At 39.5% G+C, this 26,972-nt stretch overlaps 2 pseudogenes; both read left to right on the top strand.

The window, feature by feature from the left end:
• Positions 1-22,527: 22,527 nt before the first annotated feature.
• On the top strand, positions 22,528-22,714 carry LOC129251001 (U2 spliceosomal RNA; annotated as a pseudogene).
• Positions 22,715-22,958: 244 nt separating this feature from the next.
• LOC129250948 (U2 spliceosomal RNA) lies at positions 22,959-23,146 on the top strand (annotated as a pseudogene).
• Positions 23,147-26,972: the final 3,826 nt, after the last annotated feature.

The raw sequence follows: 26,972 nt of genomic DNA, 5'->3' as shown, positions 1-26,972 counted from the left end.
GCGGAGTAAGAATTTTAGTCTCACTTGTGGATCGCGTTCTCTCCCAAGGGGGAGAACGTAACACACTCATGGTTATATATTTATTTTATGTTTATTTGGCAGCTATTTTGCTATGTTTTCTTTTTTTGAATTTGTTTAAATATGTATTGGCTTATCGAATATCACTTGATGGAGCACTTTGCAGTTTCTTTGCAGTTTGCTATGAGTCTCTATCTCTTATTAGCAATAATGCGCTCTGAATTCGTTGAAAAATCTTTTATAAACACGGATCGATAGTAAAAGACGTCCGATACGCACAGTATAATAAAACTGATCTGAGTGATACGGCGAAATTAGTTAGAATCCTGAAAAGGGACCCAACTGCAAAGCTGGGGTCACTTAAAAAATCTGATAGCTCCTTCACGTAGCAAAGTGAGACACTCAGCTTGCTGATGGAATCCCACTTTCCTGGTAATCAGATAAGCATCAGCCAGCAAAAGCCGTGGTGAATGAGGCCGCCATTCGATTTGCTATTAAATTTTTAGGCGGCTAGAAGTCACCCATACCAGATGGCATATATCCTGCTATGCTGAAGGAATGCGCAGAGTCCGTGACAGCAGCCCTGGAGAAAATCTTCTCTGCATGGCTGGCACTGGCTTACATACCAAGCTCTTGAAGGATGGTGAGGGTCGCCTTCAACTCCAAGGCGGTGTGCTGTCTCCATTGCTCTGGTGCACAACACTTCGATCCTCTACTCACCACTTTAAACGACCTGGGAGTCTACGCACAAGCATATTCGGACGATGTTACCTGTTTGGTAACAGGTCCTTCGCTTATGAACATCTGCAGGAAAGTGCAGAAAACACTATCGGCAAATCCCAACAAGACTAGTATAGTCCTCTTCACCAGTGGGATGAAGCTTTATGGACTCGTTCTGCATAAGCTAAAGGGAGCCACAATCCAGCTATCCAAGGGAATTAAATACCTTGGAGTAATCGTCGGCCGCCGTGGTCGAATGGGTTGGTGCGTGACTACCATGCAGAATTCACAGAGAGAGCGTAGGTGTGAGTGTAGGTGAAACACCAAAATTAAGAAAAACTTTTTTTAATAGCGGTTGCCCCTCGGCAGGCAATGGCAAACATCCGAGTGTATTTTTGCCATGAAAAAGCTCCTCATAAAAATATCTGCCATTCGGAGTCGGCTTGAAACTGTAGGTCCCTCCATTTGTGGAACAACATCAAGACGCACGCCACAAATAGGAAGAGGAGCTCGGCCAAACACCCAAAAAGGGTGTACGCCCCAAATATATATATGTATAATCCTCGATAGTAAACTCCTATGGAAATCACAAGTTGAAACAAAGACATCAAAAGCCCTGACAGCTTTCTGGCAGTGCAAAAGTGTCTTTGGGAAAACGTGGGGTCTTCCTCCTAGCAAGATCCTATGGATCTACACTGCTATATTGGTTTACCACCACTTGATGCTTTCATCCAAGGAGAGGCCTTGAAGGCCATCTGCAGTCTGAAACACAATGGAAATTGGTACGGCCCCTGTATGGCATTGGAAAACAGAAAAGCCTTGGACTTCGATCCAACGATGCTCTGCATGCTCCTTGACTATATGCCATCAGGAGTCGTACTTGAAAAGAGATATAGTGTAGTGGTGCCAGAGGCTCAGTCAAACTCAGAAAATGAGCCCGGCAAACAAAGCTTTCACATTTTCACGGATGACTCCAGGACCGAGCATGGCTCCGGCTCTGGGGTTACGTGGAATCTAGCAGGACAAAACTGCACTTTGCTCTTGGAATACATGCATCTGTGTTTCCGGCGGAGGTGTATGCGGTTCAAGAAGTGATGAACTTTGTTGTGGGAAAACGGTGGAGAGGCAGATTTATATGTATCTGCAGCGACAGCCAAGCTGCGCTTATGGCTTTAGACAGCCCCCCAACAACATCAGCCCTGTAAGTCCAGGCTAAACTTTGTCGGCAGATATAATAGCCGACATAGTTAAGCCTGGATTTTGGATCCCGGGACACGTGGGTATCGTGGATAACGAGACCTCTGACTCCTTAGCTAAGATGGGTCAAAGAAGTTGGCCTCTGAGCTCGTTTTGCCACTCCCTTCTGCGGCCAGCAAAGCCCTGGTTAGCAAATGGGTAACTACAACCCACAAGCGAGCCTAGCAAGCTGAGAGAGGCTGCAGATGGACTAAACTGATGTTACCTGTCATATCCGACCGACTGTCGCAAACCCTTCTGTCATTAAGCACTTTCTGTGCGCGAAGCACATGGAAAGGTTGGCATCTCAGACAGTGTACTCTGCCCTGTTTGTGAAGAGGAGGATGAGACGGCGGAACACTTCCTGTGCGTCTGCCCCGCCTTCGCTCGAATCAGGTTAAAGGTCTTTGGCACTGATGTGTTAAGAAGCGACCATCTTGGCTCCTTGGCACCACAAGATCTACTCAGATTTGTCTGGAGATCGGGTAGATTTAAAGAAAATTAAAAGGGAATCCAAGCGTAGTACAATAAACTTAATTAATGTCTTAGTGCTGCACTTGCTAGTTGTCCCGGCAAAAAAAAGGCAGCAATCGCCAAACTGGTGGAGATTTCCACTGTCCACTTAAAGCGCTTTCTAATAAGAAAAAACTGCCTTGGCGGACAATTGAGTTCTGTGAGCTTAGGGCTTCGCGCCAGCGTCTACATATTTAATAGGGCTAAAGGAGTTAATTCTCCCTCATAATGGTAACTGTATAAGGTAGGGCTGGGAATCTTTAAATAATTTTTTAGGAAGGTTAAGAGGGACTCCTGCAGAAGCTTTTGTGAAAACGTAGAGGACTGCCAAGAGTCCCCGTGGCTTAGACGAGTTCCGCTCCTTTGATGTACTTGAGAGATGATTCGGGATGTTGGGCGATGCGCGGGGGAGAGTCACTAAAATTACTTCTCGACGCTAGTTTTCCAACGAAGCCAGCATCTTGTAACACCATTCTTGGAAGCGTTTCAATCCCTTCTCCGAACCATGGCTGACTCTGGATAAGCGCCCCCTGGTTTGGACCATTGACACCTTCAAGCCCTTCAAACTACATGTTTCCGATGGCATCATACCTTCCATGCCGGTATCATGCCTCTGGCTAACTCCTATCTATGTGAACTGTATAGCCAGGGGCCATATAGTAAGATTGCGGAAGACCGTGAGGACTGTCTTTATACCCAAGACAGACAGGAATCTTCCCTAAGGATTTCAGGCCACGTAGTCCCTCATCTGTCTCGCTAAAAACTCTTGAGAGACTTATTGACCTGCACGTGAGAAACGACATTGCTCGGCTGCGCTTGTTGCATACTCAACATGTTTACTGTAAAGGCAGTTCAGTAGAATCTGCCCTACATACAAATGTTTAAGACGAAGAAGAGTCCCGATATCTGAAATAGTTCGCAGTGGGGATCTTTCTCGACATTGAGGAGCTTTTAATAATACCGTCCCGGAGGTAATCACTTAATCTTTGTATAAACTGGAGGTCGGAGCTGACCATACCAGGTGGGTGGGCGCACTCCGAAAGGCGGTGTTCTCTCACCATTTCTCTGGATTGTCTTTGGAGGAACTGGGGCGAAAGAGCTGCAAGGTGATTGCCTACGCGGATGACGTGGCACTAATTGTTAGAGGAACGTTTGTAGATACCCTGTACGACTTGATGCAGGGAGATATGACTTGATGCAGGGAGATCGGAGAATCCTCTTAAGACGGAGTTCGTCCTATTCACGAGGAAATACAAAATACCCAGAGCTCAACTCCCCTCAATAGGGTATGCTCCGTTGATGCTTTTTGACAGGGTGATGTACCTAGGTCCTTGACAGTAAACTAACGTGGAAGCCCAATATTGACATTGCAGCGGGCTTTACGTTAACGGAAGGACTCGGTTTTCCCCCGATCAAGGGCTACTGCCCCAATAAACTACCCCTGTCTAGTGCATAATATCTTAGCCCTCATCTGTCGTCACAGTAGAAGACCTATGCTGCAAGTCTGTTCCAAATACTTCTTTTCAGGACTGATATCGAACCCAACCCTGGACCCTAAGTTTTCTTCTACTGCGTCTCCCATAAACAGCTCCACCTGAACTTTACATCAGTCGAGTGTAATAAGTACGACGGGTAGTGTCGTCTTATGACCTGCTTAGGCCTTAAGACATCAGTAAATGCAATTAGTGCAATGGCTGGTGCCACTTTCGGATGTGCTCTGGCCTACACACCACCCGAGAGTGGGTACGTGCCTACGTTGCTCCTTGCTGTAGAGCCCTGCGCCCGCGACCGCTCACGACAGGGACGGCTATAACATGCATAGACAAAATCGCTAGTGAGACAGTGGTGGTGACTTAGCCTTTATAATCTACCACATGGTGCAGTGGCGTCCTATCGGCGAAGGCATCGACCGTAACGACAGCATCTTAGAATGTCAAGGTAAAGTTGCCCGGTTGGGAGATGTCGAGCTCAAAATGTTTAGCATTTTCATTCCCCCTGTCACCTGCTGTCCGACAGGATATCACCTTGAAATTGGTGCGCTCATCAGATGTGAAAACCGATTGGTAGTAGGTGACTTTAATGTGCATCACGCTCTTTGACTTTCAGGCTTACCAAACGATCATAGGGGACAGCACTTGGTAAAGCAGACAGATGATTCGACATTCTGCACCATGAACGACGACGCCCTCACCAAGGAAGTGGGCAGTTGAAGTAGCTCGCCTGACATAACAACTGCTAGCGCTGGTCTGATAAATAGCATACCCAGGCAACCTATACCATCGCTTACCTCAGACCACTTGCCCATTATCGTCTCGATAGAGACCTGCCGACTTTGTTTCAGTGAATCACCAGTCATATATTAACTTCAGCAAAGTTAATTGCGCCGGCTTCGCGGAATTCACTGAGAACACCTTCGCCGCTCTTCCCATCTCTACCGATGTCCGTATTCCGCAAGGTGCTCACAGCTGCTGCCGCTCGCTCCTGCTGGAAGAATCCGGAAAATACGTCTCAGTTTCCCAGCTGAGGCAGCCGTGCGTGACGAGCGTGACCATGTATACGAGCCCGATCCTGGGGAACCCCGCATAAAGAATCTCAATTTGGAGATTCGGCAACTGGTCACCGAATATAAGCGGAGTAAACGGCAAGCGCACTTAAAGACCTGCAACTTCGCTCCTGGGCTGAGTAAGCTCTGGTCCACAGTAAGGTCCCTGCCGAATTTGGTGAAGCACAACGGCAAGGTGGCTATCACCTTCAGCGGTTGTACTTCACCGGACCCAAAAAGATGCGCGAGCTGGTTTAGCCGGCAATTTTTATTGCATCCTCCGGTTGACAGATCTAAGCGTCGTGCCACCAGACGGCTGCACAAAGTTTTGAACAACAGTGCGCAGCTGGCATTGTCCAGTGATGAGGTCCAGAGGGCCATCAACAAAATAAAATCATCTTAAGTCATTGGCGCTGACGGGCTGATGCTGAAAAAGCTATGTCCATTGGCAATAGAGTACCCACAAGGGTTTTCAATAATTCTATGGCCACTCTCGTAATCCCTGACAAGTGGAAATCGAGAAAAGTAGTCCCACTACTGAAACCTGAGAAACTCTCATAAACTGAAACCGATAACTCTCTTTTCCCAGAAGTGAGAACTCTTAAGGCCCTCTTAGTCCTATTCCCACTCATCAGCATAGATTCCGAAAAATGTACAGTGACACAATAGCGCTCACCGTCATAAACACCCAGACCAACTGCAGGCTTAATCAAAACCGCCTCTGCGAGAGGGTCTAAGTAGGTCTAGTGCTCTGGAACTGAAGAAGACTTTCGACACGGCCAGCCACTCCACGCTACTAATACAGTTGACACTCCCGCCAGATCTGGACCACCTCTTCAACGAATTATTTGAATGGTCGGCACTCGTCAGAGATTTTCCGAGACAAAAACTCTAAACAGAGGAGGATGAATCAAGGTATTCCGCAGGGTGGTGTCCTTTCACGCTTGCTGTCCAACGTCCATTAGTAACAGGTAGCGCTAAAGTAATCCTCCTATCAGAAAATGCTATAAGTTTTGCGATTGGCCCCTAATGTCAGTTCTGTTTTGACATGTGTGTAGTAAACACATGCGAAATACACGTTAATAAACAATGTTATGCTACACTGCTCCAGAACGCGGAATATTTCTGACTATTTATTTGACCGATAATCGGTCGGTGACTTTGGCACAACGTGAATTTCGTCGCAGATTTCCTCGCCGTCCAACGCCTACTGGTGAAACACTGCGACGTTTAGCCGCTCGCCTCGAAGAGACTGGCACAACACGAGATGCTGCCAGGCGTGGCAGACCCCGGAGTAGCCGTTCTGCAGAGAATATTGGTGCTGTAGCCGAGGATGTCATGGAAGCGCCGTCGACATCGACCAGATGACGTGCCACGCAAATGGGTATCAGTCGACGGTCTTTACAGCGAATTTTGGTGCAAGATTTGAAGCTGTTTCCGTACAAAGTCCAGACGGTGCATCAGCTGTTAGCTGCTGACCACCAATCGCGTCTAACATACGCTCAAGCCATCCTTAATCACCACCAAGAGGAAGATGATTTTTCATCAAAAATAATCATGAGTGATGAGGCCCATTTGCATCTTAGCGGGTACGTAAATAAGCAAAATTTACGCTTCTGGGGCACTGAAAATCCGCGTGTAACCCACGAAGAGCCATTACACCCGCTCAAAGTCACTGTATGGTGTGCTGTTTTCGCTGGAGGAGTCATCGGACCTTTTTCCTGCGAAGACGTCGCGGGCCAAACGGTTACTGTGAATGGTGAGCGCTACAGAGCAATGATCAACGAGTTCTTTTTGCCGCAACTTGATGAATTGGGATTGGAAAACATGTGGTTCCACAGAGCGGTGCAACGGCACACACTGCACGTGCCACAACAGATATGCTGAAGGATGCATTTCCCGGGCGCCTAATCTCCCGTTTTGGCGATTTGCACTGGCCAGCAAGATCGCCTGATTTGACCGCTCCAGACTTCTTTTTGTGGGGCATTTTGAAGTCGCGGGCTAATGTCAACAAGCCTCAGACTCTTGCAGCTCTTAAAGACAATATCCGTTAAGAATTTGAGGACCTATCGCCGGAAGTTTTGGCCAAAGTGATGGAAAATGCCATAAAAAGGGCTTACATGGCAATCAACTGTGGCGGTGGCCATTTACATGACATCATATTCTCGACTTGAGGTAAAAAAAATTAAAAGACCAATTAAAAATAATAAACAAGAAGAATCAAAGTTTTTCATTTTTTTTTTTATTACAGTCAAAAAACATCGCAAGGTTACTTTTGCGCCACCTTGTAGAACAAATCAGGAAAAGTATCTTCCGAAACCAAAGACCTTCTACACTGTTAAGAACTATGATACTTCCTCAGAAAATATATCAAAAATGTCAGAATTTCTAGTTAAATCAGGAGTGAAAAAATTGATGTTTGCTCCTCTACATATATTTTTACCATAGTCTTAATTAATTAAGTTGTCTAGTATCCTTTTACATGTAAGACCTTCAAGCTAACTAACTATCTGTTACTTTTACATCAGCGAGCCGAAGGTCCTGGCAGCCAGTGTTCCTTTGTTGCGTGTAAGAATAAATGTATTAGATGCTTTCCATTTCTTTCTTCGATTTCGATGTAACTCAAATATGTTGCTCTCTGGTCAAAATAATGAGACACGTATTTTTTTGTTCGCCCGACAAAAATTTTTTTCAAGATTTATCGGCAATTTTGTTTTTCGGATCAAAATTAATTTTGTTTAATTATATAAGAAACTAGCATTTCCCAGTGGGCTTCGCACCACCATACATAAAATGTTTTTTTTATATCGCAAGAAATTTTTCATATTAAGTTTTCTTTATAGAACTCGTAAAATGTTTAAACAGTTGAATTAGTTGATTTTTTTCATTCAACATACTTTCTAAAGATGTCACAATAGCCTTTTCTGTACTTTTTTAAAATTTGATTGTGGTGGTCACCTATATACAGGTAAGGTGAAAGAGCCGATAAAAACTTGTAATTGAACTTTGATTCTTTAATTTCCATTTCAATTTTTTACGCTAAATAAATTATGCTAAAATAAATAAAGTTAAAAATGTTTTTCCAGTTCCTTGAATGCTCCAGTTTTTATTATATTTTGGTCCAAAATTAATATTAACATAATACACTTACAACCACAACAGTACAACAGAAACGCTCATAAGCGGCTGTATATTTGTTGTTGTTTTTCCCATACAGGCATTTCATATGAGAGGAAACCATTACTCACATAAAATGTCATAACTCAGGAACGGCTACACCGATTTCCATCAAACTTCACACAAACCACCTCCTCAAAGATAGAAAAGAACTCTAAAATTTTTGTGTCAATCGGTTCGGCGGCTCTTGAGTTATAAGATTACCAAGGAAATGTAACTTCTTTTTATATATATAGATTTTTTTTTTTAATGCTCATAACTTAGTAAAAAATGAACCGATTTTAATGATTCTGAATTCAAAATGATTCTCATTATTTACACGAGCGACTTCATGTACAAACAATTGCAAAACAGTAGTTGAAAATTTTTTATTTTGCAAAAACAAAAAAAAAATTGAAATTTTTTCGAAATTGAATATTTCAAAAAGTCTATTTTTTTTTTTTTGTAACTATTTCCAAATCAAGAGGATACCTCAAACTTCAATTGAGCTGAATGCCCAGTAGCTAAAATGAGTTGTTTTTGAGTAATGAATTTCTGAGTAAAAAGCCTGTTTCGCACTTTTTGTTTTTTGCAGAATAAAAAATTGTCAACTACTGTTTTGCAATTGTTTCTACATGAAGTCGCTCGTGTAAGTAATGACAATCATTTTGAACTCAGAATCATTAAAATCGGTTCATTTTTGACCAAGTTATGAGCAATTAAATAAAAATTTTCTAATATAGATGCCTTTCATTTCAATTCAACCGGGCTATTCGGGTCATGTTCTTCGATTTCGATGTAACTCAAATATTTTGGTCTCTGGTCAAAATAATAAGACACATATTTTTTTGTTCGCCCGAAAACAATTTTTTTCAAGATTTATCGGCAATTTTGTTTTTCGGCTCAAAATCGATTTTTTTTAATTATATAAGAAACATTTTTTTTAAATGCTCATAACTTAGTCAAAAATGAACCGATTTTAATAATTCTGGATTCAAAATGATCGTCATTACTTGCACGAGCAACTTCATGTAGAAATAATTGCAAAAAAGTAGTTAAACATTTTTTATTTTGCAAAAAAAAATCGAAATTTTTTCGAAATTCAATATTTTCAAACGTGTATTTTTTTTTTGTAACTATTTCCAAATCAAGAGGATACCTCAAACTTCAATTGAGCTGAATTCCCAGTAGCTAAAATGAGTTGCTTTTGAGTAATGAATTTTTGAGTAAAAAGCCTGTTTCGCACTTCTTGTTTTTTGCAGAATAAAAAATTTTCAACTACTGTTTTGCAATTGTTTCTACATGAAGTCGCTCGTGTAAGTAATGACAATCATTAAAATCGGTTCATTTTTGACCAAGTTATGAGCAATTAAACAAAGTTTTTTAATATAGATGCTTTCCATTTCAATTCAACCGGGCTATTCGGGTCATGTTCTTCGATTTCGATGTAACTCAAATATGTTGCTCTTTGGTCAAAATAATGAGACACGTATTTTTGTGTTCGCCCGAAAAATCGCTCAAAATCGATTTTTTTTTTAATTATATAAGAAATTTTTTTTTAAATGCTCATAACTTAGTCAAAAATGAACCGATTTTAAAGATTCTGAGTTCAAAATGATTGTCATTACTTACACGAACGACTTCATGTAGTAACAATTGCAAAACAGTAGTTGAAAATTTTTTATTCTGCAAAAAACAAAAAGTGCGAAACAGGCTTTTTACTCAAAAATTCATTACTCAAAAGCAACTCATTTTAGCTACTGGGCATTTAGCTCAATAGAAGTTTGAGGTGTCCTCTTGACTTGGAAAAAATTACAAAAAGCAAAAAAATACTCTTTTTGAAATATTCAATTTCGAAAAAATTTCGGTGTTTTTTTTGCAAAATAAAAAATGTTCAACTGCTGGTTTGCAATTGTTTCTACATTAAGTCGCTCGTGTAAGTAATGACAATCATTTTGAACTTAGAATCATTAAAATCGGTTAATTTTTGACTAAGTTATGAGCATTTAAAAAAAATGTTTCTTATATAATTAAAAAAAATCGATTTTGAGCCGAAAAATAGAATTGTCGATAAATCTTAAAAAAAAAATTTTTCGGGCGAACAAAAAAATACGTGTCTCATTATTTTGACCAGAAAGTAACATATTTGAGTTACATCGAAATCGAAGAACATGACCCGAATAGCCCGGTTGAATTGAAATGCAAAGCATCATTATTATTTCACGTCTGTAAATAAATAAATGATTGACTTGTGACACGGTGCGTTGTTCACCATTTGCTGGTCTGATGGATGACGGTCGTTTTGATTCCGGGGAGAAATGATGGATCCATGTTTCATCTCTTTTCACATATCGACGCTAAAATTCCGGTTTATTATCTTAAAACATGGCCCAACACTGCTCAGAGTCGTCAACACGTTCTTGGTTTTGGTCAACAGTGAGCAAACGCGGCACCTACTTCGAACAGAGGTTTCTCAAAGTTAAATGCTCATACGATATACTTGTAAATCCAACACGTTCTTTCGATATTTTTAAGATGTCAGCTAACTCACGCAACTTCACTTTTTGTTCATTCAAAACAATTTTGTGGATTTTTTTTTTATGTTTTCTGGTGCTGCCGCTTCATTTGGACGTCCACTGCGTTGTGCATCATAGGTGTCTCTGCGACCACGTTTGAAGTCAGCAAAACATCGTTTTATTGTTCTTTCTAATGGAACGGAGTCCCATAACTCATTTCGAGCCATTGCTTTGCTTGAACGGTATTTTTTCCATGAAGAAGCAGTGCTTGGTAGTAGATGTAGAATTTTTAGAATTAAATATAAGTACTAACGTCCTTCAAAGAATACTTTGTTGTAAATATTTGTTTTGAGAATCATATTTCATCAATATTTGACTACGTTAATGAAATAGATCGACAAGAAGGCTATTGGTTTTGCGAACGAGCTGTATTAACCTTCGGTAAGCACACTTGGGTGTCACCCAACAAAATGTTTCATAGGTTGTGATATGTTTATTTCTAACATCTTGAAATATACAGTCAGCTATATTTTAGCAACGCCGATTTTACTCTTCGAATTCATGTAGTAAGTCCTCTTTAGTTGGTACGCACCGAATTCATGCAAATCTAAAAAAGTGATTTGGTGAAATTTACCCCAGTATGTAGTACTTTTGTATCGTAATTTTTATCAACGTCAAAAGAAACTGCACACCATACACTGACAAGTCTAGGACGCTATCATCACCATCAAAATCAATTATTTCATCATCCAAATCAGATAAACAATTTCCTACTTCGTTTTCTTTCTCGTTTTACATTGCCTTTATTGCTCTGAAAGAAAATTACTTCTTATAGAAATAGAATTAAAAAAGATAAAAATTCACCTTTGACAAAAATAAACTACCAAAATATATATGTATGCCTACATACTGATAGCGTCAAAGGAAATTATACACCACATATTGAAAAGTTTCGATTATTTATTTATTTTTTAATTTTTAGTTAATTTTATACAAAAATGTTGTTCATACTATTACATAAACCATATAATGCAACTAACTGACTAATTTTTATGAATTTTCTATTTTTTCATATTCTTACTACTTTATTCTAAGTTTATATAGTTTTCTGAAGTCCAAAATTGCGTTCCGATATATATTTTTCTTTAGAACGCAAAACCTATTTCTGATAAATTCTTGATGTGAATAACATCAAAGCATCTTAATAATATTTGATATCTTTGAATAAATTAAATTAAATAATTCATTTTAAATTTACTTTCTCTACATACTTACAAAAAAAAGTGTAAATAAAAACTGTGTGTGGGAAAAAGTGTATCCATTGGGTTGAAATTACCGCAATGTGTAGTTCACGTAAAAAAAATATGTGTTTCTACCGAAGGTTAGCCCCGAAATATGAGCAGTTAGCTATAATAATACACATACAATTGGAAGAAATATACCGAGATGCAGTATACATCATAGTCAATTATACAGTGGAATTTTGAAATAGCTTTAAGCTTCAGAACTACATATACACCAAATCACATGAAAAATTGGAATTCCGATAATATTTTGAATACATCTACTCGTAAAACCCCCTTGGTTATTAAATTGCACATGTCTACTTTGACTGTTTGCGGCAAAAGAGAATATGGTTTCATTCTTCAAGTTTGAAATATGACACCAAATTGCCCATTGTAATTCAAACGACTAAAATTTGCGGTTAGTTTGTGTTTTTCAGGACAATTCTTATTCTTCTTAATTGGCGAATTGGCTTGCGCGATTTTGGCCGAGTTTAACAAAGCGCGCCAGTCGTTTCTTTCTCGTGCTAACTGGCGCCAGTTGGACACACCAAGTGAAGCCAAGTCCTTTCATTAGCAATTAAAGACTTAAAAAAAGCAGGTATTGATTTGTTGGTTGCTCCCGAGTAAGAAACTCAGATTATTTATATATTTCCGCTATCTAATATTATTGTTACGAATTTTCAAATAAATCTCTTACAACAACTCCACAGAGCTCGATCACTCGACTGTCAAATATAATCACAAATTAATGGTACAACTCTTGCTTTACTTTATTTCAAACACTTTACTTCACCTTAAGACTGAATTACTCTATTACTTTTCGCTTATTCGCTTACAAGTTCAATTTCCAACTGAATACCCTATGCGCATGCACCTCTGCTTATATATGTACATGTGCTTAATAACTATCGTAATTTCTAGATCTGACAGCTTGTATTTTCTAGCTTAACCCCGTCTGTGCGATGTAGTCACCGGTCGTCTTTGTCTAACTCAAGTTTTTGTTTTGGGATCTCGTTCGCTATTGCTGCCAGTCGGTTCGCGAAACTTCGCCTTTGTAACACTGCCCTCCGCTTAAGCCTGATCGTCCCGATTAAACACCAAATCTTTCAATCCCAAAGTGATCTAATCATTCCAGATGTACTACTTTGACTTTTCTCTGTACAGTTTTAGATTGCCACATTATTCAATCTTTTAATCACGTTGCAAGGCCCTTCCCATTGGAGAAATCCCTTTCTTTCTTTGCGGATTATAAAGAAGTACCAAACTTCCTTCGCTGAATGCTTCGGAGTCCACAGCAAGGTCAAATCTGTCCTTCATCTTTTTACTCTTTAGCTGGATTTGCTGCCTCACATGGGAGTGTAATTCTAGCATGCTTTCAACTATTGCGGCACCTCTTCCGAATGATAAATCACCAGGAAGCCTGAAGTCGCTTCCGATAATGGTCTTAGCAGGCGATAGACAAGTAGTTTCATGTGCAGCAGTTCATTGTCACTTTCCAACTACTTTTCGGAAGTGCTCCTCCATAGTGTGGACCATTCCATTAGATTGGGGGCGCAAGGGATTTGAAGTTCCTTCATTGATCTGAATGCAACTCAATAGGCACTCCACACCGAGTCACCCAATTCTGCACAAAAACCTCGCTTAACGTTTTCTTCGATTACCATTGCATAGTGCATCAGGAGTTCTTACCACAAGGTCGTATTCACCAGATTTGGAACCAGCGAGGAATGCCATTCAACTGCGAGCAAGCTCAAAAACACCAAGGCACCAGGACTGGATGGAGTACTCACAGAAGACCTCAAGGAGATCCCAAAAATGCGACCATAAGTCTTCTTAGACATATTCAACGCCTGTCGAGAAGAGGGAACTTTCCAAGAAATCTGGAAGAAGCAGCAGTTGTGCTAATAAGCAAAGGGAGAGGTAGCCCGTACCTCCCATCAGCATATCAGCCATTATGCATACTCGACGGAGTAGGCAAGCTCTTTGAAAGATTGATCAAGCCTCGACTGGCCGCAGGCATAAATAACGCCGGAGCCTATCAGTAAGACAGGATGGACTTACACGCGGAAATCTACAATAGGGGCAATTGAAACTGTCATAAACAGTGGGCATATTGAGAATTCTCCTTGTATAGACGTCACATCCGGAGCGGCACAAGGATCAATTCTCGGTCCCGACTTGTGGAACATTAGTTATGACGAGATATTCAATATAGAAATGCCCGATAGTACCTTTATAATCGGATACGTGGACTATATCGCAGCAGTCATCACAGCATGAAACCTTGAAAAAGTTCGTAAAAAATTTAACCAAATAATGATACGTACACCAACGTGGCTGGACTCACGTGGCCCCAAAGTAGCCACATAGAAAATGGAGCTCATACTTCTAATCAAGAAGCAAATACAGTTAGAAGTTAGCATGCAAACTTGTTCAAACACGCTAACCACAAAAAACGTTCCAAAGTACCTCGAAATACAACTGGACTCAAGACTAACCTTCTGGGCCCAAATAAAACACGCAGTAAAGAAAGCCGCTAAGATCCCTACTCAGTAGACCGATGGAAAATAAAAGGGGGTCCAAAGAAACGGGAAACTATGATGGCTACCACGCTCTCCATTCTATTATACGGAGCTTTAGGGCAAATGCGCTAAAGGTAAAGCACCGATGCAAGCTCTTAACATGCCGCTGAAGCTGAAGATGACGTTGAACACATATTCTTCTAATGCATGCGTTGGGAACAAACACGTCAAACGTCGGAAGATGCAGTCAGTCACATAACCACAGAAAATTTAATCAACAAGATGCTACGTAGCGAGGAAACGTCGGAGATCATCAGTGGTTTCGCGGAAAGAATTCTCTGTATAATAAAACGGTACCTGGACACAGGCTCCTAGGTATAGTCCTTTGTAATGAGGAAGATGGAACGCCACTCTGAAGGAATGCGAAAGCGGTTTCAGAGTGGTAAACGGTCCCAAACAAGGGGGAGTTTTTTAGTCTCCGGATATACCGCTGCTGCGACGGCAGCTTTGATGATGCAAAATTACCTGCAAAAAAACACAAAAAATGTGTCTTCGTAGCATCTACCTCAACCTCAGTCGTTTCCAGTTGTGACGTCATACGTGTCTTCTCAACTTTTGACTTGGATATAGATATATTCTGTTCTTTCAGTGGCGCATCTACCTTCAACGACAACTGGGCTGACATTTGTGACACCTGTGATGAAATTTCCAATAATATTTGTGAATATTTCGATTCCATTTGCAAAGCCCACGATGACATTTCCGATTATATTTGCGAAGACATTTGCGACAATGCAGCAATAATCACTCCCACCTGATGAAGGACCTGTAGGTTCTGCCGGTTCTTCCATTTTGCTCGATGACTGCTCAGCTTCTAACTGGAACACATATTCGTCTAGATTGATGCCCTCTGCCTCCATAGCCTTTCGCAGCTACATATATTTGTAACCCTGCCTTGTTCCCAGTAGTTAACAAGCTACACAGCTCTAACTCCCGCTGAACTTTGAGTTCAACAAACTCACTTCTGACACCAAGTTTTACGATTTTGCTCTCAGTCAAATTTGTTGCCACAACGATCGCTGCGGAACAATTGTAACAGGCCTATTAATGCGGTCGGTCTGGTGAAAAGGAGGGGACAGGAATTCATTTTGACGACTTGTTGTAGCAAAAACGAATTCAAATTCTTTAGAAACACAACAACTAAAGAAATCAAAACAAATGACACACTATTTCGACACTGTCAATAAACTGTTTTTGCATTTTGTTTTTTCAATTTCTTTAGAAAGTATTGCGCGATTAATTTCGGTTTACCACAATCTCTGCTTTGCAATGATCGTTTCGATGGCTTCGTTTTATCATCCAGAGAAAAATTTGTGCTGTATTCGGACGATATTACGCAATTATTATATTGTAATAACCACTTCATTAAAAGTGTTCAGGAATTGTCTTAAATGTTTTCGGTAACACGTCAGATAGTTTTCAATGTTATAAATCGAGCGGAAAAAGAGAGTAGATTAGGGCAAGTGTAGAAAAACTCGTATCTTTATCTTTGAACCACATTTCCGAACCAGACGGCGTTATATTTTGCGTCGAGAGAAAGATAATGCTGTATTACAACGATTAACCGTCAACCCTTGGCAGCTTTATACAAAATCGAAACATAATTCCCACGGTTAAACTTGAAAAACTTTCCATTATCGTTTCGGGGTGTATTTCAATTAAAGGAGTAGGAAACTTGGTATTTGTTCACAGCACAATGGATGCCAAAAAATATTTCAATATGTTAAAAAAACACTTAGTAGGCAGTGCTAAAAGATTTGGGTTTACCACTGAGAATAAACGAAATTTTAAATTTTACCAAGATTATGATCCACAGCTTAAGGAGCATAATGTGCAGATGTGGCTTCTCTACAATTGCGGTAAAGTTAGAAATACACAAACCCAGAGCCCCGACATAAGCATGATTGAAAATTGGTGTCCCTTTTTGAAGAAAACGGTTATCATTATCAAAAACTACGTATTCAGATTAAGTATTTAATAAAAAAAAACGCCTGTATTAAAGTTTGGACAAACGGTTTATGGATAGTGTCGAAATAGTGTGCTATTTGTTTTTCATGCTTTAGTTGTTGTTTTTCCAAAGAATTTTAATTTTTCTTATTAAATCCTGTTAAATGCTGTGAATAAATACAATATGAATCAATACAAAAAAAAGTCAAAGATAAATAGAGAAAGCTATTTCTTTCTATTGAAATCAAAAATTACATTTACAGTAGAGCGTCGATTATCCGAAAGCCGGTCATCCGAAACGTCGGTAAACCGAAAGGAAACATGACGACTTTTTCGGATATAGAGAATAAAAAAAAGTATGTACAAATGAAATTGAAACGTTTAATAGAAATTACTCAGAGAGCGACGCAAGGGAACGTCATGATTTTGGCATTTTCTGTGTCTTCATCGATAGCATGTTATATTTAAAACATGATTCGTAGGTATTGACAGCGTTACATACTTGCTTTCTGTCACGCGGTTTATGAATTTAAGTTAGTATCGCAGTTCCTAAATATTATATAACAGCGTCGGTGGTGTTATCGTGCCGCGAAACGAACGCGCATCGAAGGCGTATCCGACGCCGACAGTTTTGTTTGGGCAATCTCTCATTAATTTCAGGATGGACACTCAAGTATTTATTGAGTGGTATGACGCTGTATTCATTCCAGAGGTTAAAAAACATCAGATAGAAACTGGAGACACTAGAAATGTTAATGATTTATAATTCTCCAAGTCATCCCTCAAACCTTTCACTTGAGAGATAAGATGGAAAATTTAAGGTGATTTTTTGCCATCCAATGTTACCTCAGTCGTTCAACCTATGGACCAGGGGGTGTTCGAAGCCTTCCAACGTTACTACAGAAAAGCATTGTTTCGTAGTGTCCTAATCGGCCAACAGGAAGATAAAACAATTCTTGAAATCTACAAAGGTATTAACTTGATGGATGATGTTTACATGGCAGCAGAAGCGTGGGCTTATGTCAAAGCGACTACTCTAAAGAAATTCTGGAATAAGCTTTGTCTAGCAGTTGAATCCGAAGAACCAACAAATGAAAACTTTGTTTCAGAAATGGTTGAGTTGATGAAAGTGGTTTCATGATTTGAAGAATGTGACCAAGAAAACGTGCATGAATGGCTAGTATTTGACGAGGATGATCCTGGCTACGAATTGTTGACAGACGACGATATAATAGCACAGGTTCAAGTTCCTGAAGATGACGACGATGAAGACGAAATTAGTGATGACATCGCACTATGGGCTGGCATCAAGAAAGGTGGCCAAAAGTCGGTTTTGGAACTGGGACCAATGGAGTATATTTTTGATATCTATACACTTTAGAGCAGCTATGAGCAAAATTTCAGAGAATTTCGTTTAGTAGTTTTGCCATTAAAGGGCGATAACCATTCATACTTCGGCTTTTTTTGCACTTGGTCATATAGTTAAAAACAGTGCGAAATTCGAATATCGCTCAAAATATTTTTGGTAAATTTTACGTTTTTGTATTCAGTTAGAATATTCCAACACAGATTATACTGAAAAAGCTTTGAAATAAAGGAACTTGACGAAAAAAAATTAATTTTATTCTTAAAATGTTGTTTTTTACCAAAAAGTTTTAGCCGTCGAATGCTGGCAACTTTTGGCACTCCATGATATTAACAAAATTTCAATCTGAAAACATTCTTTGAAGTATCTATTATTACCTATTAATGCGCAAATGTGCGCTTTTTAGTATTTTCAGAGATAACGGTAAAAACGTATGTGCGCTCTGAACAGCTTTTGTACTGTGTCTATGTTCAAATGCCCATAACGTTTTACTGAATTGACAGATTTGAGTCATTTTTGATATATTAAAAATATTTTTAAAAAATCGTTACACAGCCAATAGAAATGTTTTTTTTGTTTACATTACAAAAGTAACAAAGTAGCCATGATAAATTAAAAAAATCGTTGGGAGAACGTAATTCTGATTGGGGGAAGGTTTTTTTAAATGTAAAAAAAATCTTAAAAAAGCAAAAAAAAATATTTTCAGTTGAAATCAATTTTATTTTCCTAAAATATCTTTAATTTTCAAATTAAGAAAAATATAAAATAAAAAAATCTTAAAAAAAAATCGTTTTAATAAAAAAAAACCAAAAAACCGTAAAAAAAAATTTAAAAAATAAAGAAAAAATAAAAAAAAAATAAAAAAAAAATTAAAAAAAATAAAAAAAAAATAAAAGTGGAGTCTTCTAAACCTGTAACCTCCTCGTGGTAGGCTCTGGAAACTGCAAATGTTCACCAAACTTTGCAGGCTAATAACAGGCTTATGAAAGTGCTGGAATTTTCAACTTAGGCGCTTGGTATAAAGATTTTTCAAATTCTGAGTCCAGATTCGAAATCAGCGACCTCGAAAACCCCTTTATGCAAATATTTGTATAAAAAAATTGATTTTTTTTAATTTCGGCCGCCATATTGGATCCGCCATATTGAATTTTTAAATTCTGAGTCCAGATTCGAAATCAGCGACCTCGAAAACCCCTGTATGCAAATATTTGTATAAAAAAATTGATTTTTTAAAATTTCGGTCGCCATATTGGATCCGCCATATTGAATTTTTAAATCCTGAGTCCAGATTCGAAATCAGCGACCTCGAAAACCCATGTATGCAAATATTTGTATAAAAATATGGATTTTTTAAATTTTCGGTCGCCATATTGGATCCGCCATATTGAATTTCTAAAATCTGATTTCAGATTCGACATCAGCGACCCCAAAAACATTTATATACCAAGTTTCACGAAAAAATGTTTTGATTTCGATTTATGGCCGCTTTTCCTTGATGCCAGCCCATAGTGCATCGTCTCAGCTGAAAAATGTCCGTCCCATGAAGAAGCTTTTAAAAGATTTGAGACTGCTATTAAATGGTTGGGACACCAAGACGAATGCGATTCTGTGCAGTCTTTAAAACGCCTAGGAGATTTGGCAGCAAAAAAACGAGTCTCAAAACTTAAGCAACCAAATATGTTCGACTTTTTTTTAGATTAGTTTTGTACTATTAAAAACTGTTTAGACACATGTATTTATGTACCGTGTGTGCAATCCCTACTTAAATGGGTATGTGACTATTCATAATATGTACTGTACTCTAGTGTATCATTAAAAAGCATTACATACATAATATGTATTCCTAATCCAATGACATGTTTTATTACCCTACCCTCAACAAAGAACTGGAATTTCGCAAATGTTCGTTTATCCGAAATGTAGAAGTCCACGCAAGTGGGGAAAGTTACTGATCGCCATTCACTTGGGAGTGGACAGGACGATTCTTCTGCATATGTTTCAAGCAGCTCACAACTTCCGGGATTAGCCCAAGTATCCTCTGGGTAGCTTCCGAACACCTGTTCGGGAGTGAGCTAACGTGAGAAAGCGAACAATTCCAGGATAGCTGGTTGTGCGCTGGGCTTGAGACCCGCCACTTAAAAACTCCCCACAATGAAAACACAAACAAAGGCTCGGCTGAGAACTCCCTTCACGGATGACGACCCCTGCAAACGAACTAAGGACTACAATTTGAGGGCATGCACCTGGAATGTCCGGTCCCTAGTGTCCGGTTCTAGTGTTTTAGATGTACGTACGATTCGAGGACCCAACATCGACTCGGAACTCTACCTTGTTACAGCCAAACTGCGCACACTCCTCTGTGCAGCAAAAAACGTACATCTACCTTCGCAAAGAATGTCCGACATCGAAAAGCTGCAATCACAACAGACAGCCAGAAGATTCGCCACTCGACTCTCACTCCTGCTCTCAGAGAGTACTGTCCACCAAACCGGCATGTACGAACAATGGAGCAGCATTTCTCATTCTCTACGTACCGCCGTTGAAGAAGAAATCGGATTCCGGCGAGCCCGAAAAAACATTTGGTACGACGAGGAATGTCATGCTGCCGCAGAAAGAAAGGATGCCGCCTATAGAGCCACGCTGCGATCGGGCGCAACGCGAGCCATGTGGGATCGCTACAGAGAGCTAAAAAAGGAAGAGAGGTGTATTATCCGAAAGAAGAAATGATAGGACGAAATACGTGAGTGCGAGGAGCTTGAGATGCTGGCCAATAGGAACAACGCCCGAAAATTCTATCAGAAAATTCGGCGGCTTACAGAAGGTTTTAAGACCGGGGCGTTTTCCTGTAAGAGCAAAGACGGCGAACTGGTGACTGACATCCAGAGCAATCTTAAATTATGGAGGGAACACTTCTCGAACCTGTTAAACAGTGACAGCTGCGCATGTCACCGAGAATGTGAAGATCCCGATACCCCAATCGACGACGACGGAATTGACGTTCCGCTACCCGACCATGACGAGGTGAGAATAGCGATAACGCGGCTAAAGAACAACAAAGCCGCAGGCGCCGACGGACTGCCGGCTGAGCTATTCAAACATGGCGGCGAGGAGCTGGTAAGGTGCATGCATCAGCTTCTATGCAAAATATGGTCGGATGAAGGCATGGCTGACGATTGGAATTTAAGTGTGCTCTGCCCAATCCATAAGAAGGGGGATCCTGCAATCTGTGCCAATTACCGCGGGATTAGTCTTCTAAATATCGCCTATAAGGTTCTAGCGAGCGTATTGTGTGAAAGGCTGAAACCCACCGTCAACCAACTGATTAGACCTTATCAGTGTGGCTTCAGACCTGGAAAGTCTACCATTGACCAAATATTTACAATACACCAAATCTTGGAAAAGACCCATGAAAGGAGAATTAACACACACCATCTTTTCGTCGACTTCAAAGCTGCATTCGACAGTACGGAAAGGAGTTATCTGTGTGCCGCGATGTCTGAATTTGGTATCCCCTAATACGGCTATGCAAGATGACGTTGCTTAACACCTGCAGCGCCATCAGAATTGGGAAGGACCTCTCCGAGCCGTTTAATACCAAAGTAGGTTTAAGACAGGGTGACTCGCTGTCGTGTGACTTCTTTAACCTGATGTTGGAGAGCATCGTACGGGTCGCAGAATTTAATCGCTCAGGAGCAATATTTTGTACGAGCGTAAAATTGTTGGCGTATGCCGATGATATTGATAGTGCTGCCTTTTCCAAACTGGATAAAGAAGCAAAGTGAGTCGGTCTGGTGGTGAACGGGGACAAAACGAAGTATTTCCTGTCATCAAACAAGCAGTCGGCGCATTTTCGTATCGGCACCCACATCACTGTTGACAGCTCTGATTTCGAGGTTGTAAAATACTTCGTATACTTAGGAGCCGGCATTAACACCGATAACAATGTCAGCCTTGAAATCCAACGAAGAATCTCTCTTGCCAACAAGTGCTACTTTGGACATTAGTAAAGTCCTCTCTCGACGAACAAAACTAACACTCTACAAGACTCTCATCATGCCCGTCCTAATGTATGGCGCAGAAGCGTGGACGATGACAACCTCCGATGAAGTGACACTTTGAGTGTTTGAGAGAAAGATTCTGCGCAAGATTTTTGGACCTTTGCACGTTGGCAACGGCGAATATCGTAGGCGATGGAACGTATGAGCTTTCCGACGACATGTTGTTGTTGTTGTTGAGGTGGTTGAACATTTCTGAGCTGAAATGCTCCTAATCAGTGACCAGCACCGTTTTACTACCACTAGCTCGTATGATGATGTTTGTTTTTTTTTTTTGAAGTGAAAACTTCTTTAGAATCGTTGGGAGTGATTTGAGGAAAAGTGAAACGAAAAAAGCGACCAACTTGGCTACGAAGCGTTATATTATATGTTGATATAAACGTAGCGACGAACTAAATAAAAATAACTTTTATTTTTTCTTGTGATTCGAACCAAGGATTTTGAATCGGAAGCTCACATTGCTAGTCGCTCGGCTACCGCGCCATGCTGTCGTCGCTGGCCTAAAAGTTATTTAGTTACGAAGCGTTATATTATATGTTGATATAAATAATTTTTGTGAGCGTGTAATTCTCAAAAGGTTTATTAGGTTTATTATTTAAAATGTATTGACTAGGTAGTGTGGTTATCAGCTTAACATCTGATAGATCCTCCATCGGAGGACAACAAATGTTAAACTGATTTTTGGAAATGGGCGGAGTGTTTTAGGGGCGGCTTGCTCCACCTCTGCCACGGGTTGACCCGGTATTGCAGTACCGCCGGGATTTCGGTTTTGAATAAATACAAGAAAAAATATACTAATACATTTAGCTTTGGTGGGAAGAGCCATAAATTTTTATATGAATACATGTAGACGAAAATGGAATTTTTTTTTTTTTTTTGAAATTTGCATTGTAGGACATTTCTGATTATTTATTGAAAACTGTTTTTTGGTTTAGATACTGAAAGTCAGTTTAAGTGAATCGCTATAAATATTTCGTACATTAATTTTTGTGAGCGTGTAATTCTCAAAAGGTTTATTAGAAAATCTATTGAAGTAGGTAGTGTGGTATCTGTTCCTATCAGCTTAACATCTGATAGATCCTCCATCGGAGGACAACAAATGTTAAACTAATTTTTGGAAATGCGCGGAGTGTTTTAGGGGCTTGCTCTCCACCTCTGCCACGGGTTGGTCCGGTATTGCAGTACCGCCGGGATTTCAGCGTTGAATAAATACAAGAAGAAATATACTAATACATTTAGCTTTGGTGGGAAGAGACATAAATTTTTATATGAATACAAGTAGACGAAAATGGAAGAAATTTGTAAGTCTGTTTCTTCGGTCCTTTTGTCTATTTTTTTTGACAACATCGAAACCAAAGCATTTGTATCATATTTTATCTATCATAAGCCACTCGTATCATTTGTTGAAATTGAAAACATTGAGGATGAATAAAATAAAATGAAGAAAATAAAATATGAACTTTATAGCAATATTATAATGAACCTATAATTATCCTGCTCCTAATGCTGCTTTAGTCTTATTCTCTCTCATTTTGTCTTACGGAAGGTTTCACTTCTATCCCGTCTAACCGTTAGACTGGTATTTTTTTTTTTTTTTTGTTTTGTTTTTTTTTTTTCAAGTCAGAGCCATTTAGTGAAGTCATAGCAGCAAATCCTTTATCTCGATGCCTGAGATCTCCTTAATTTGCTGCAGGAAAGGGTTACCGAAGGATCGGAGTCGGGCCCTGGCTAATCCCGGACTTCCGACGACATAGACATAGCGCAGCGAATAAAGATCCAACGCCAACGTTGGCTGGGTCCTGTCGTCCGAATGGATACAAACGCTCCGGCTTTGAAAGTATTCGATGCGGTACCAGCTGGTGGAAGTAGAGGAAGAGAAAGGCCTCATCTGCGTTGGAAAGATCAGGTGGAGAAGGACTTGACTTCACTTGGCGCCGGTTAGCACGAGAAACAAACGACGCTTTATTAAACTCGGGCAAAATCGCATAAGCGGTTATCGCGTCAATAAAGAAAAATAAGAATGTTTAATCCTAGGATTTTTATATTATATAAAATATTTTATAGTTATTTTATTTCAATAATTGGGTCACATAAAACAATATAGTTTTATACCTACCATTAGACGTCCTATGTTCACACTAGGAGCTAGAGGATCTTATATTATATTATTATGTGTATGTATATATACATTCATGCACATAGATATGTATGTATTTGTATTTGTCTATAAAGGTTAATAAAAAAAAATAATATAAGCCCTTTATTCATTATTTATTCAATGAAAAAAAAAAAAATATTGTAATTACAAAAACCAAATACCTTTATAGGCGCAGAAGCCACTTTGCCGCTAAGCATTCTAAAATGTTCGTTAATACAACAAAAGCTATTTATTTCACTCATAAACGATATTAGAGGAATACAACTATGAAATCAAATACAAACCCGACTGCACAAAGGAGATTGCAGGTGCCTTATCAAGCCCACAGCAGCAAATAAATTCTATGACAACAACCCAACATAGCAACGAGAGTTCAGCACACACTCTAATTCCATGCACTGACACACCCAACAATGCATTTAAAAATCAACTTTTTCATATTAGCTTCAAATAATTTTTCTCACATACCATAGACACATTCGCCCTATTATGGTTGTCAATGTTGCCAAGAACAATGTTAATATTCACGAATCGGTATCAGCGTTGTCAATATCTGTAACTGTCGATAGGTATTGACAGTGTGGGAACACAGCTGAAAGTGTCGTACAGGAACACACTTATACCTACCCTTTTGGCCACACTGAATTCCTTATTCATTTTTATTAATTATTCAATTTAATTTAACGTCGGTATTCGTTCTAAGAAAGAGATCATTCGAGAAGCGTTCTTGCAAACGATAAGACATAAAGCGTTTTTCAGTAAGAGCGCTTCAACTGTTTTTTTGAATAAAACACAAACGGTTTGACTTTTTTAACTAAATTTTTTCTTATTATCGAATTTGAACATATACATTTAAGTACGAAATTCGATTTCTTTTGCATGACCACCGCGTGCACGTTTTACGAAGTCCAATCGTTGAACCCAATTTTCGACCACTCTTTTGCATAAATCGGCCGAAATTCCAGCAATTTCGCGTTCAATATTGGCTCTGAGCTCACAAATCGTCGCCGGCTTGTTACTGTAGACCAATGACTTCACATAATCCCAAAGAAAATAGCCTAGAGGCGTCAAATCACACGAGCGCGGCGGCCATTCGACCGGTCCATTTCTGGAAATAATGCGCTCATCGAACTTACTCTTCAACAAATCAATTGTAGCGTGTGCTGTGTGGCTTGTGGCCCCGTCCTGTTGAAACCACATGTCGTCTAAGCCCATACCATTCAATTGCGGCCAAAAATAATCGTTTATCATGTCGCGGTATCGATTTCCATTCACAGTAACGTGGCGATCGTTCTCGTCAACGAAAAAATATGGGCCAATTACGCCGCCGGCATGTAAACCGCACCAAACAGTGATTTTTTCGGGATGCAACGGTGCCTCATGAATCACGTGTGGATTGCTTTCTGCCCAGTAACGCATATTTTGCTTGTTGACAAAGCCATTGAGCCAAAAGTGGGCTTCATCACTGAAAATGATTTTTTGGAAAATTTATAAATTTTCATAAAAAATTTGCACGATTTGCAATCGTTGCTCAAGTGTGTAGCGTTCCATGATGAAATGTATACTAATGAAGTTTACAAATGACAAGCGAAAAATGAAAAATATTGCGTCGTTCGCCCTCCCTATCGGAAAAAAGTTGAAGCGCACCTATTGAAAAACGCTGTATAAAATTAGAGTTCCCTTATAAGTTATAAGTTTTTATCTTAACAGTCTTGAATTAAACATCACAAATAAAGAGTGTTAACCCTCTAACCGTTTAGACCGTCTGTAGACGGTCAATAATTTTTTGCCAACAACTACACCTTAAATATTATTTTAGAATAAAAAACCGTTACTCCGCACTGTTGTGAGTATGCTTTTAATGAAGTGAAGCTAACAATCTCAGTTTTCTCTCTATTTTGAGCGTACACGCTAGTGGAGTGCGGCAGGTCAGTGCGATAAGTGAAATAAATTATTTTGAAAACTGGTGAACTTACGATTCGAAAGAAATTGCAATTTTTACTTATGCTGATGCTTTAAAATTTTATGGTAAGCTTAAAATAATATATATTTTGATAATTTATCATGTTCCTTTGAGTAAGCCGAAGGTTATATGTATTATTCTAGCATTTTCTGATGACCGTCTGTAGACGGTCATAACGGTTAATGCGAAATTTTACATATTCATACCAAATATATTATGACTTTCATTTATATATCGGCTATTTTGTAACGTATTTTTTCAAGTAATGGACAAAATGAGAAAATGTAAGTTGTCTACGATGTCGGATGAGGAGATAGAAGCATATATGATGTCAGTTGATGAGCAACTCAACGATGATGGCTTCGATAGTGACGACAATATTTCTGACCCTGACTTTCAACCTGATGATTTCATTGAGGAGAGTACCGTTAGGGCAATATTGGAGTGCTTAGATGAAATGGAGGAAGCTAACACAAGCTCTGCATTTTCGAATGTTTTGGATTTGTCTTTGAATGTCAGCTCTGTTGAACAAGGTATATCTGAAAACTCTGTACTTTCCTTTACATTGAATTTCGATTTAATTTTTAAGAGAAACTAGCCCCTACCACCTCGGCAGCAACACCTTTTAAGCCATCAAAGCGACCACGATCTCCACTTCCTGTGATTCAAATCGAGGGACCTTTGTCAATTCCATCTTACGGAGGATTTAGCTGCAAAAAATGTGGGGGAAATCGATATCAGATCGAAAGAATTTCAAAAAATTTGTTGGAAGAAAAAGTCATTACAACTTCACGTTAACGACATCCCATTTCGAGGCAATACATCTTTGCCAGCATTCATTAATAATTTAGAAACGCCATTCCAATTCTTCAAATACTTTTTTTCTTCAGAAATTGTCGACCTAATTGTTATGG

The sequence above is a fragment of the Anastrepha obliqua genome, chromosome 6 (genome assembly GCF_027943255.1).
Source record: "Anastrepha obliqua isolate idAnaObli1 chromosome 6, idAnaObli1_1.0, whole genome shotgun sequence".
Taxonomy (NCBI): domain Eukaryota; kingdom Metazoa; phylum Arthropoda; class Insecta; order Diptera; family Tephritidae; genus Anastrepha; species Anastrepha obliqua.
The sequence above is the reverse complement of the archived record's forward strand: the minus strand, read 5'-3'. Positions and strand labels throughout refer to the sequence as shown.